Source organism: Neovison vison, chromosome 10 (assembly GCF_020171115.1).
Source record: "Neovison vison isolate M4711 chromosome 10, ASM_NN_V1, whole genome shotgun sequence".
Lineage (NCBI taxonomy): Eukaryota > Metazoa > Chordata > Mammalia > Carnivora > Mustelidae > Neogale > Neogale vison.
The window spans coordinates 7,184,954-7,199,478 of record NC_058100.1 but is presented as its reverse complement, the minus strand read 5'-3'; positions in this window follow the sequence as shown (position 1 = coordinate 7,199,478).

Here is a 14,525-nt window from a genome sequence, read left to right as displayed (position 1 = left end):
AAAAACCCCTGTATATCTCTATCTATCTTGGATGAATTTCTGAGAGTTTCCATTTAAGAAGTGCATGGAACGCTCTGGATCCTGGCCAAAGGTCATGGCACTTGGAGACCTTGGAGGATTGGAGATTTATTTCACACTGACAGGCTTAGAGGAGAGTGATCTCTCAAGGTCTGAGCTCTGAGCATAAACAAAGGGGGTAGTTTATACACTTTTATTTCTGTATCTGTGTCACTCTTGAAGCTGTGGCAGGTAGGGCTAGGAGAAAACCTGGAATGGCCCTAGGACCAGGACTGGGATTCCCCTGCTAGATTGGCTGGCCACCTCAGAACACAGATTTCCCTTATCAGAAGTATTACTAGATCAAAGATCATTGGTACTTTTGTCTTCCCCATGAAGAATTGACGTTCTCAAGATCACTACAAATTGCTGGCAGAACAGACTGCCCTCTCAGACTCCTGTTTGTTCCACTAGACCAAAGAGCCACACATTATTCCTCAAAGCATTAAGATTACTCCTTCTAACTTGAGTAAAACAGGCTACACCAACACCGCCCAAGCGGGAGTCCGTGCTATCATCTGTCAATGATGTAAGCCAAGTTCTCCAAGCCATATGATCTCCAAGGCACAAGTTGCTAATTTTGCATTTTCTAAATCAGCAGTATCTGGAAAAATTAATTTGCTCATAAAACACTTTGCACATATCTTAACTTTTCAGATGGTTTCCCAGTGCCTCGGTGCATTTTTCATTTGAATTAGTCTCATCTGGAAAATTCCTGGTCCATTTTCCATGCTTTTCTACTTTTGGGTCAAATTCTACCCTCTCAATGTTTTCACTTGTTAACGTGAACAAAAATTATATTAGAAAGCAAAGCCTATGAGGAAGCAATCATTGTTCAGTCTTTGGCAGCAAAGGGTTCACAGCCAGACAGCCAGATCTCTTTCTATTTCCAAATGACTTTCACATGGAAGAAGACTGAGCTTGAGGCAAGCAGACCAGGATGGGCATGCCTTCCTATAGGGGAATTTGGAAGTCTTAGCTATGTCTTGAAGATCTGGTGCCTCGTAACCCCCACTGGAAGAAACTGTCTGGGACATGTGGCATGGAGATCCCTGCCTTGCACTGTCCTGCCAAATGCCCAAGACCTCTGTGCTTCCAAGCAGAGTTCTTGGGAAACAGAAGACTTAAGGAAGAATTGGAGCCCAGAGACTTTAGTGAATAAGGGTAAATGGACCTTGATGTTCCTTTATTTCTTTTAACTGAAAATTTATTTTGGCTGCTTTTTATTTTTTTTTAATATTTTGACTGTTTTTCATTTAGTAATTAAAGCCATAACTTTCATTTTTCTAAATTATTTTATTTATCTGCAAGAGAGAGAGAGAGAGAGCACAAGCAGTGGGGGAGGGGTTAAGGGAGAGGGAGAGGGAGAAGCAGACTCCCCACTGAGCAGGGAGCTCAGTGACAGGGTACTCAATCCCATGACTCTGGGATCATGACCTGAGCCAAAGGCAAAAGCTTAACCAACTGACTCACCCAGGTGCCCCTAAAGACATAACTTTTATGTCTTCTTGAGTTTCTCCAACAATTGTACTGACAATGAGCAGAGAAGTGATGCAGGAAGAATCCAGATTCAGAAAATGTCAGCTCTGGAACAGACATGACAAATGCCCTGCACGCAGGATGAGAGTGCGGTCTTCCTCTGTCCATGAAAATTTTCTTCAGCAGAGATGCCAACAATTGGGGTCAACCCTTGAAAGCAGAGGGAGCACTCTCTTGTCCGCCCAGGCCAGGGGTGGGGGTGGGGCGGGGGTGAACCAGATTGCCCTGGGGCATCAGTCCAGCTGTCACACACAAAAAACCACCCTGCCATCCCAAGAAATTATTCTTCCCAATCTTCATTTTAAAGATGAGGAAACTGCGACCCATAGATGTGAAATGGTTTGTCCAAAGCTACACATCTGGATAAATAGCATGATTCACTGATGAACTGATTTCCAATCTGGGGTATTTTTCCTATGGAACAAAGGTCATGGTATGCCTCTCCCACAGATCTATAACCGTGAGTGTTCTCAAAGTTGAGATCAAAGAACTGTAAGATGCCAGAGAAATAGTGGGGCTTTTCTGGCCCAGAAAAGCTGTGCTTCCCAAAAATATATGTCTTTCCTCTAACTCTATAAGAATTTCCTCAATCGATTCTTCTCCTACCCACTTAAGCCCCCATGTTGCATCACCACTCCCTCATATCAGGGAGATCATATGATAGTATCCATGAAACAAGATGGGATAGGGAGGGAGACAAACCATAAGTGACTCTTAATCTCACGAAACAAACTGTGGGTTGCTGGGGGGAGGGGGGTTGGGAGAAGGGGGGTAGGGTTATGGACATTGGGGAGGGTATGTGCTTTTGGGTAAATTGGAAGGGGAGATGAACCATGAGAGACTATGGACTCTGAAAAACAATCTGAGGGGTTTGAAGTGGCGGGGGGGTGGGAGGTTGGGGTACCAGATGGTGGGTATTATAGAGGGCACAGCTTGCATGGAGCACTGGGTGTGGTGAAAAAATAATGAATACTGTTTTTCTGAAAATAAATAAATTGGAAAAAAAAATAATTTCCTCAATCGAATGTCCTTTTGGGTTAACAAAGCACTCCTTTAAAACTAAAATATCCTGTTAGAAAGTTACCAGTTACTCTACGCTAATGTGAGTAAATCCAATAGGATGATACACATCCCCTATTTCTCAAAACCTTCCTGAAGACAGCCGGAGGGTATTTTCATTGAGGGGAAGACAGTTTTGGTTGAGGAAGAGAGGTCTGTCTTTTATAATCTTATTTTCTGAAATCTGGTCATTCCTCTATGGTCTACATGGCCCAATTCCCTGACGCACCAGGTACTGAGATTTATGGACACAGACCGGTCTTAGACTATGATATTCTGGCAACTGTTATGCATTGTTTTACTCTTTACTGGGATTCGAAGAACTAGCAATGTTATCAGGCTAAATTTTCAACTACTATTTGCTATTTATCCCATTTTGTTAAGCATTGTCTGCATTTAAGTGTTCTCCCTCAAATGCAAATTCTCCTAAGAGGAATAACACAGAAAATCTTTAACAGCGGTACTGACCTGGAGAACACAGCTTATCTGATCATGTGATTCCTGCTCAAAATCTTCCAGTGGCTTTTCATGCTCTTCAGCCTCCCAGAGGCTCCAGAAGGAAGAAAGTTTGTAAAGACTAAATTGTCCCTTCACTATCCATTGATTAACACCTCAAATTTCTGTGTATTAATTCCAGTGGTCAAGTCTGAAAAGCAAAATACATTTTTTACTTTAAAAGATTTCTGACTTTCTATTAGTTTCTCATTTCAAATATTTTAAAGTAACAGATAATAACATGACCACTACTCTTCTATGGATGCCCTCAAATATTACTCCTAATCTTAGAAGTTTGTTTTAATGCTAAGATTTTGACTGCCATTATCCTAGAGAATAGCCTCCTAGGTCTTTGGCCTAATACAGAAAAGTCTTAAACCAGCCAACCTTCAGTGATGTCTCCTGGAACTCCAAACGCACCATCCTATTTCATGCTCTGGGCCTCAGTGAGGCAGTTCCTTTTACTATTTTCCCTGTATCTCACTGAGCTAACACCCATGCATTTTTAAAGAATTAGAGCATAGATACCATCTCCCCTGGGGAGACTTTCTTCATACCCATCAGATCCCACCTACCAAAAGTGGGAGACATTCCTCTATCAGTCATGCTTCCACTAAAGACATGTCCCTACCAGTTGACTAAGGTAATTGTGTGGAACTCTTAGGGAGTACTCTTCTTTGAAGAGTGTTGGAAAAGCAAAAAGATCTGGTATTTTAACTTTTGGAAAAGTCTGGACCTGAGAACTTCCAGACACCTCTTTCCTCCCAAGTTCGTAGGATAGGCCCAGGTTTAAGGAGGTTTAAATTCTTGTGGCTTGTAACTATGTCCTTAGGAGACAATATCCATGGAACTTCTTGGCTCTGTGGCTTTGCTCCTTTTCTGTACAGGTAAGTCAGAAACTCCTATGAGGCCTTTATTCTTACACATCCCCAGCTTGCTAACCATCCAAAAATAGTGAAAAGAAATGAATTCTTCTTGATTATTTTACAGCAGGTAGCTCTTGCGACTTTTCATCCTAATACCATTTAATGTTAATATCATTTTTGCTTCATTTTAGCAGCTGGGCAGATATTGGGGTCTAATCTTATCCCTTTGAAACTGCACTTTACTCCTGTAAAAAGGTTTAATGCCTTTGGGTGTTGTACGTCTCTCATCTTGACAAAGTCTTCCCAGCCAAGTCCTTCCAGAATTACTAAGAATAGATAAAAGAAGAAAAAGAGGGTATATTTTTAGCTGTGTGAGGCACCTTCTATTTTATTTATCAGCTGTCTATAAAGTGTCTGCAACATGAAGATAAAGGCGTTTGAAATCCCAATGAAAGCATTTATTCAGATCTTAGCTCCTCAATAGGCAACAGGGCTATAAGAGATTTCAAAGATACAGATGGCATATTTTGGTAAAAACTAAATCAATATCCCTTTGAACTGTAAGTGCAGACTTCAGAAAATCATGTGTAGATAATATTAGGCTTTAGAGTTAGGGGGAAATGGCTTTTCTAGTTATAATCATCATTTCTCTCTAGTTGGCTCAGTATACGTGGCTTAGAGTCATAAAATTTGAGCTGTAGGCTAGGTTCTTCCTCTATTCCATCCTAAGCAGTAGAAGTAATTCCCTGAGACTCTTTTTGCTCATCTGCAAAAATGGGGCTACCTTGATTTTCTATCACCAAAATGTGATGAAGAATGAATAAAATAGTATGTAGGAAATGATTTTGCAAAATAAAATCTGTAAAATAAAATCTCAAAACCCCTTTTGGGTCATTTTGCCTCCTGTTATATCTTGCTGACATGAGTCATTAGGAGACTAATCAGAGAAAGTAGGCACTTCTTCAAGTATGACCAGGAAAGACAACAATATGTCCTTCATTCTATCCCACTGCCCCTTTCCCCAGCTAATTCTCAACTGTGATATGGAGAAAAGTTGGGGCCATTTTTTAATCTTTGGTGTCTTTATGTCCTGAGAATCTAGAATATTGTAAGGGCCTATTCAGCCAGACCAGCCCTACCCCGGTTGAACTGCCATTTTGTTGTAAAACTTAAATTGACACCCCCACATCCACCACCCAAGGGAACTTACTTAAAAACAAGTCCCAGAAACCAGTCCCAGGTAACAAAGTCCAAGTACAAGGGTGGGTCAGATCAGGTGGAGGTATTCAATCAGTGGGGGCACATACTGTCTTCTAGCTACCAAAGAGTATGGGCCCCCGCCCTTTGGGAGCCTTTTGGCGCCAATCCTAACCAAGGTGTGATAGGCTGGTTCAAGTGTCTACTAGGGTAAATTGTAACTCAATTGATTGCCTAGCATCACTGTGAAGTTTCCTGTGTGTGTTACAGTCTCATTGGCGACCTGTGTGCGGCCAGGCCCAACCACATGGCCTTTGCTCTATAAAAGTTAGTCTGGAAAACAGGGAGGGGCCCTCCTTTCTGTAGGGGCAGCCCCGACTGGTCTGTTTGATGGTCGGTCTGATTCCTGATGCTTGGCGAGAAATAAAGCTTTGCTTGACCTTCGCTTTGTATCAGTCTCGCTCCTTTAATCACAGACCCATTATTGGGGTACCCAATTTTGGGGGGACCCAACAATATAATTTAACCATCTGGCAGAAACAAGATTGGTGAACTAGTCTACCAAATATCTACATGCATTATGTGGGTTTCTTCAGCACCATGGTCTTCTCAACGAACTAATAATAACGAATGTTTGTATAGTTTTTTTCTTACCTTATTTCACTTGATGGTCATCATAACTCCATGAGGTGGTTAAAGTAGATAGGATTAAAATGTTCACTTCAGGAGCATCTGAGTGGCTCAGTAGGTTAAGCATCTGCCTTTGACTCAGGGCATGATCTCAGGGTTCTGGGATTGAGCCCCACAATGGGTTCCCTGCCCAGCGGGGAATTGACTTCTCCCTCTCCCTCTTTGGCTCTCCTTCTGCCACACTCTCTTGTTTGTGTGCTCTTTCTCTCAAATAAAGAAAGTCTAAAATAAATAAAATAAAATAAAATGAAACAAAACAAAACATTCACTTCACATATGTTAAGTCTGAGCCTCATGAAATTGAAAGGACATGACAAAGTCACACAGTTAACATCAGCAGAGCTGAGTTGGGACTCGGGCCTTCTGGCTCTGCTTCTGGAGCTCCTTTTTTTATAGGAGACTGCAGTATGCTGTTAACTCAGCACTGGGGCATCTTTTCAGGGTTGGCAAAAGAGTGAATGACCATGAATAATGTCTATGTGCTCTTTATTGAAGATGCATGGATGAGTGTCAGAAAAATGTGATCCTTCCTTTTAAATTCTTTTCTTCGTTAACACTAATAAAGTCACAGTTCATCTAAGTAGGTAAAAAGAAGGATTCAGGAGTGAATACATGAAGATTGTCCTTTAGTCTGTGGTCTGGCTTATTTACAAAGCCTCTGCCTGGTTCCTTTGTTTAAAAAGGTGTTTGATCTCAGATGACAGCCAGATGGGCCATCTGGTACCTTTCCCCAAACCTAGAATTCTTGACTGACGTCTGAGGTTAGACTCTCGTGTCTACTCTGAAAGCCTGCGAGTGGTTCATTCTACTCATGGCTCCATTGCTTTAGTATTTAGTGACTTCTCACATCTGCAAGTTTCTTTGAAACTTTCAAATCATTTTCACCCATGTGACGCACTAACTTCCCCCTTCCAATTTCTTTTCCCTCAGAGTCTTTGCAACAACGACTCTGCCTCTGGTGTTGCACTACCCTATTTTGGGATTAGGTTATACCATTTATTCTTGGATTTATTCCTTCCTTTTTAAAAAATTCCTCTTTTTCTCTCTCCTTTGACTCTTCTACTACTTCCTTTTGATTTTTATTATACAGCTTCCTTCTTACTCCAAATTTAATTTGCTCCATTTTTGGTGGATAAATGCATGATTTTATGACATAGGAATTTTTAGTGCATTCTGTTCTTATGAGGAACTAACACTCCAAGAGAGTCAGTGATGAGCTCAAGGTCATGCAACTAGAAAGGAGCTGAGCAAATATATAAGGTAGCTATGGATACTGAACTCTATGTTTTCCTTCCCCCCCTTAATTTTCTTTCTTCTGGTCTTAACTTCAATCCAGATAGTTTTACCCTGAAGAAGGCCTGGGTTTTCTCTTTTTCTTCTTCAAAGGCATGCAATTCCCATGCACAGAGTGCATTTTCCATGTCCTCTCCCACAGATGTCCAGTCCATGTTGATATTCCACACCTCTGTGGAAACCCACTGAATCCTACCCAAACCCAATTTTCCCTTAACAACCACAGACCATCACCTAAGGGTCTGAAAAATTCATACTTGTTTAAGCACAAGGAAATAAGAGGCTATGCTGACAGCAACCAGAGGTTTCAGAGATTTTCTAAGACAGCTGCCATTCCAAATACCTTATTTTGCCTTTCCCAAAAGTACACTTGTCATATCATGCTTTCTGGTTTGGGGTTTAGAAAATATATGTACTCTGCCTAAACTATAATTCAGTCTAGACAGACCAACTTTGTCTAACCCTAGTAATGTTAATAAACCAGCTGTAGAAGCATTCCTAAGTGTCAAAGGACAAACAGCTGAATTTTCCAGATCCCAAAGGATCACTGGAACAAGTCACATAGTGCCTAAGACATTTTCTCTTAGAAAATGGTGGTCTAGTAGGATAAACACCAAGATCCTGACCCGACTCTGATGGACATTATTGCTTCTGAAGCTTTTGGCTGCACTTTTGGTGAAGTCAGGGGCTCCCCACTCCTCTGCATATCGACACTTTGTTCTCACCTTGGTACAGCACCTGTCACCGCTGTTCAAGACACATACACTCACTGTGTTCTGTGCACCTGTGCTGGTTAGCAATGTGCACATGAACTAAACCACGTCCCTGTTCTCCAAAAGGTTTGGCTCTAGTTGGGGTGGGGTGGGGTATATTGCATAAACAGGATTCCAAAAGAAGGTGATAAGTGGCACTCTATAGATCATGAATATGGATACCTGGAGGGAGCCCCAGCTCTGTGTAGCACACAGTGGGGAAAGTCTGATCAGGTACTCAGACCACACTATCCTTTCTTTTCTACCTGGATGAGCTCACCAAACAGAAGCTGCACTGCAGACCAGCTCACCTGTCCTCACTGCCAAGTGCTCCCCTTTCTTCTTCACTGGAGAAACTTGCCTCATTCTTACCCAATGGAGCCTTTAAGAATTAGCTGGAGGGTCATTTATTCATGAAGATGTTCTGACCATATTCCCTTTAAAGTAAGGTGGATTCAGGGTGCCAGGGTGGCTCAGTGGGTTAAGCCTCTGCCTTCAGCTCAGGTCATGATCCCAGTGTTCTGGGATTGAGTCCCGCATCGGGCTCTTTGCTCAGCAGGAAACTTGCTTCCCCTTTTATCTCTGCCTGCCTCTCTGCCTACTTTTGATCTCTGTCTGTCAAATACATAAATAAAATCTTTAAAAAAAAAAACAAAATAAAGTAAGATGGATTCTTTTGCTTGGTACTTTCCAAAATAATAATAACATAAAAATAATAACATACTTATTTATACTAGATGCTATACATTTTGTCACATAGATTCTGTCCACAATAACTCCAAGAAATAAACACAGGGTACTTGTTACCACTCCATTTTGGAAAATGAGAGAAGAGGCTTAGTTACCTGCCCAGGGTTGCAAGGTATGTTGTATACATCTAGACTTGAGCCCGTGTCTTATTGTGTTGTGTAACCCCAGGATGTAGGACAGGACTGCATGTGTGATAAATTATATTCTTAAAGGTATTTATGAGGGGTGCCTGGGTGGCTCAGTGGGTTAAGCCTCTGCCTTAGGCTCAGGTCATGATCTCATGGTCCTGGGATAAAGCCCCGCATCGGATTCTCTGCTCAGCAGGGAGCCTGCTTCCCCCTCTCTCTCTGCCTGTCTCTCTGCCTACTTGTGGTCTCTGTCTGTCAAATAAATAAATAAAATTTTTAAGAAAGGTATTTATGAAATGAATGAATGAATGACAAAAGTAAAGCTTACTTGATCTTCACTGCAACGTTGTGAGGCAGGAAAAGCAGATGGAATGATTCCCATTTTACAAGGTCTCACGAGCAGAAAGGAAAACACATACAAGTCAGGATTCCCAGACCAAGACATGTAGGCTTCCATGCCCCCTCCCCACAGCAGCACCTTCTCAGATGCCTTTTCCTGACCCTCCCACATGTCCTGAAGCAGAGTGGAGTTACACTTAGTCATGTCAAAGCTAAAAATCAAGCTGAGTTCCAGGATTTCATTATTTATGATCTCCTCCCTCTAGAACATTGAATTTTGTGTTCATTAATCACAAATATTCAGCAGCCACACACTGTTCGCAATTATGGGTTGTTAAGAAACAGCCCTGTTTCTTAACAACCCATAGAAAAGGATCTCCCTGGTGCAGACCAACTGGCATCTGATCAAAACAACTTTGGGGCCTCCCAGTTTGGACTACGAGGTCACAACTAAAGGAAGGCTTAGAAATACGTTTACTACATTTTATGCACTTTGAAAAGATAATAATCGGCAACGTGCTACTCCCGGACAACCGGCTCCAGGGTTTCTATCATTGTTTACTAATTTTATGGCAAAAGTTTCCCTAACTCAAAGCAATTTCACTGGGTATGGTGAATCCTATTATACAAAAATTCCTATAGAGATTAAAAAGCTCCTGTAAGGGTGCCTGGGTGGCTCAGTCAGTTGAGCGTGTGCCTTGGGCTCAGGTCATGATCCCGGGTTCCTGGGACCAAGCCCTACATCAGGATCCCTGCTTAGTAGGGAGTCTGCTTCTTCCATTCCCTCTACTGTTCCAGCTCTCTCTCTTTCTGTGAAATAAATATATAAAAAAAAATCTTTTAAAAAATAAAATGTTCCTGTAATTCAGGAATATGGTTATACCAGTCACTTCCTGAAATTAACCCCTCAAATGACAGATTCTGTTAGGTTTTTTGTTTGCTTTTTTATTATAATGAGATAAGATATATGGTTCAGAACAGAGGTTTCTATCTTGTTGTTGTTGTGTTGAGACTTAGATGTGGGTGTAAAGTGGGGGAGAGGCAAAGCAAGCTGCTCCCACGTGCTTGAGCAAAAATCCACATGGAGAGATGGAAACCCATGCTTCTGATCCTGGCAGTGCGGGTGTCCTGCAGAAGCCGGGACCTGACTTAGCAAGTGGCACGAGGCAGAAGGTGAATCTAGGATCCATGGAGCCAAGAGGGGGAACTGAAATAGAAGCATTTCTTTGGGATCTCAGAATTACAATTTGGGGAGCACAGATTTGGGTAGCAACCCAAACCCTGTGCCCCTAGGGGAAAAAAGCCAGGATTTTTGCTTGCTTGTTTGTTTGTTTTGTTTAAGACAAAGGGGAATGCTTGCTTCTATATGTTGTTTAGAAAGAATTTTGATTGGTGTTGTGGCAGAAAACCAATCTTGGCAAAACATCATTGGTTTCTAGTTTTCCCCCTTAAAAAAAAAAAAAAAAAAAAACGGCTACTGGAGCAAGTTGTAGATGTCCTGACAGCATTCTTGGAATATTTGCCATTTAGCCCCAAAAGTTTATGGTTCCACCAGGCAAGGACACACATCTCCTTAATTAACGGCCTCTCAGCTCCATGTTAAAATCCCTTGACATAAGTGACTCCATTTTGTTTCATTTGTCACAAGGGTTTAGCATAGCAATTGCAGGTCCGGCTGTTGCTTCCGCCAAAGAAAGCAGAAGGCAGATAAATGACTGTGTAGACGAGCTCCGCCTCCGCCTTTCCACACAGAATCTCCCCCCCAGCCCCCTCTAACCACAAGCACGCAAGGAAGGGAATTCTGCTAAATGTGGTTCACCTTGACCAAGGTGATCCATTGCAAAACCACTACTTTTCACCCCCTTGTCAGCTTGGCACTCATACACATTTCCTGAAATCCACATTTACTTTCCATACAAAGACGATAAAATCATGCAAAGCTCCTTTTTGTCTTTGAGTGATCTTCATTCCTATTCTAGTGGATTCATGTATCCCCTCTAATTATCCCATAACTTCAACACAGAGACACAAGTTAATTACCATTAGCACATTTTATGCTATATGATGAGACCGTGAGAGAGGAGGAGAAAATTTAGAAGTTACATTGCTTGGAATTCTGATGATTAGCAAATTGTCTTTCACCACTGCCCTTCACAGTTGTCCCAGATGGGGCTGCGGGGTGCCAGTGCTCACTTGTGGGTGTTAACTTCTATATGATGCAGAGCCATCTGTAAGCCAGGCTCAAGGTTTTTCTTCTTCAGTCCACTGGTCATGGGTAGAGTCCACTGGTCATGGTACATCCTCAGATCCAGCTGGAGATAAGAGATGTGGGGTGAGAGAGAGAAGATAATGTAGGAGAGGGACCTTTAGTGGGTACTTCCTTATGTTGCTATTTTGTGCCTTCAGTCTGCTGGAGCCCGATCTCATGTATCACTTCCATCTAAAGATGAAGAGCTGCTGTACACATCTGACTGTATGGGCTGATAGGTCAGATAGATAACTCCCAGGTCATGATGGGAAGCTTGATTCCCATGGTCAAGCATTCAGCATCCCCTAAGGCCTAGTAGCAAACTCTAATGTAATTTACAGAAGATGGCATGACCACATCAAAACCCCAAAGGTCTTCTCTGTGGTTAACTCATAAGGATCCCAAAAAAGCTCTCAGCACTATCTCTACCTATCACTGAAATTTCAAGTACCATGAAATCTGCTAGGTCATATGGTCCAAGAGGAGCCCAAGATAGCTAAGAGAGTCACATGGTTAGAGTTGGCATTTATAACCAGTAGTGGAAATAATTCTTCCACTACCCACTCCACATCTCCACTACCTTCAACAAGCATTTCGGTTGCTTGTGGTTTTTAGCCAGATGGGATGACTCTGAACCTTCATTCCCCAAATTCATAGTAGCCTAGACCTATTACAGGGCCTTCTCTTATTTTAGGCCCCATTCAAAACTACTGGTTTGTGGGTTCCTCAACAAAAGGATTTATGTAACATGCCCAAATAAAGTATACATGCCTTGGAAATTCAAAGAAGCTAATTAGTATAATGCCTTTTTCTTTTCTTTTTTTTTTTTTTGAAGATTTTACTTGTTTATTTGACAGAGATCACAAGTAGGCAGAGAGGCAGGCAGAGAGAGAAAGAGGGAAGCAGGCTCCCTGCTGAGCAGAGAGCCCAATGTAGGACTTGATCCCAGGACCCTGAGATCGTGACCTGAGCTGAAGGCAGAGGCCCAGCCGACTGAGCCACCCAGGCGCCTTTTTCTTAATAGTAGAAATTTTATAATTTTAGATTGTTCAGGTCTGAAGTAGGAAGTCAAGATTCATTATGTTCCCCATAAGGATATCCAATTTTTCAAGCAGAATTTGCTGAAAATTTTTTCTTTTTCCCACTGAAATTTCCCACTTTCTTTGATCTCGTCATAAAAAATTACTAACCATAGAGGCATGTATATATTTCTGGATTCTAATTTTACCAATTCTATACGTCACTAGGCTAATAAACCATTCTATTTTGAATACCATAGTTTAAGAATAATTCTTGAATGCAGATAAAATAAACTAAGTCTTCTGAACTTGTTATTTTTGTTTGAATTTGGTTTGATTACTCCAGGGGTTTTGAATATCCATATAAACTTTAGAATCAATATGTCAATTTATATTTTATAAAAATTGTTGCGAATTTAATTGGGATTGTTTTGGATCCTTAGATCCAGCTGGAGAAAAATTACATCTTAATAATAATGAAGTTTCCAGTGATGAAAAAGATGTATTTTCCTTATAATTGATTTTCTTTAATTTCTCTCAGAAATATTTTGGGAGTGCCTGGGCAGCTCAGTCAGTAAAATATCTGCCTTCGACTCAGGTCATGATCCTGGGGTCCTGGATTAAGCCCCACATCAGGCTCCCTGCTCAGCAGAGAGTCTGCTTTTCCCTGACCCTCCCCCTCTTGTGCTCTCTCTCTTACTCTCCCTCTCTCAAATAAATAAATAAAATCTTTTTTAAAAAGAAATATTTTGTAAATTTTTGTAATGAGAATTAGTAGGCTTTTAGTTAAATTTATTCTTAAGTATTTTTTAAATTTTTAATTTCTATAGTTTTATTTCTAGTACTTAGAAATATAATTTTTATATTCATCTTGCATCCTGTGACTTTGCATATTTATTTTAGTTTTATTTTATTTTTTTGTAGATTCTTCATGTGTGCAGAATGACATTGTCACAAATAGAAATAGTTTAACATGTTCCTTTTCGAGTTATAAATTTCTTCTCTTTCCTTGATTTATTCTGCTGGTTAGGACCTATGGAAAAGTTTTGAATAGAAGTAGAGAGAACAGTCATCCTTCCCCTGTTCCCAGACTTAGTGTGATCTTAATTATAGGATTTTCACAGATGCACTTCATCAGATGAAGAATTTCCCTTCTATTCCTCATTTATAGGGTTTTTGGTATAAAGGGGTTTTTACTTCTGTCAATTTTTCTCTATATTAATTGTGATGGTCAGGTGTGTGTGTGTGTGTGTGTGTGTGTGTGTTTCCTTTATTCTGTTAATATCATGAATTACATTTAGTTGGAAATCCTCAACCAATCTTGGATTTCTGGCAAAAGTTCTACCTCATCCCAATGTATTACCCATTTAAAACATCACTGTTTTGGGGAAGCCTGGGTGGTTCAGTCAGTTGAGCATCGGACTCTTGGTTTCCATCCAAGTCATCCTTTCAAGGTCAAAAGATGGAAACTTACATGGCTCTGAGCTCAGCAAGGAGTCTGCTTGGGATTCTCTCTCTCCCTCTGCGCCTCCCCCACCATATGCTTACACACTCTCACTCTCTTTCAGATAAATAAATGAATCTTTAAAAAAGATACATGTCACTATTTCTGAACTGCTACTATTTTATTAGGGATTTTGTAACTGTTGTCATGAGGATATTCTATAATTTTTTTTTTCACAATATCCTTGAGTAGTTTGGGGATTAGGGTTATTCTGGTCTGCTAAGTCATTTGGAAGGTCTATCATCTTCTATCATCTAATGAGTTATCATGAGATTAGTATTATTTCTTCCCCAAATTCTTGATAGAACTCAATAGTAAAATCATCTGGGGCTGAAGTCTTTTTTGACAGAAGGAAGACTATTTATCTTTCCTTTTTGTCCTTTGCTTTTTTTCTTTCCTTTTCCTTTTCCTTTATTTCCTTCCTTCTTGTTTGTTCCTGTAGTTGTTTTGTTGTTTTGATGGCTGATCTTATTTATTTGTTACTCTTAGAACATCTCCTTTTTGACTGGACTCAGACTCAGAGGTGGACGCCATCAGAGAGGACAGACTTTTCTCTTGGCAGTCCGTTCCTGGCATTTTCCTTTGCCCC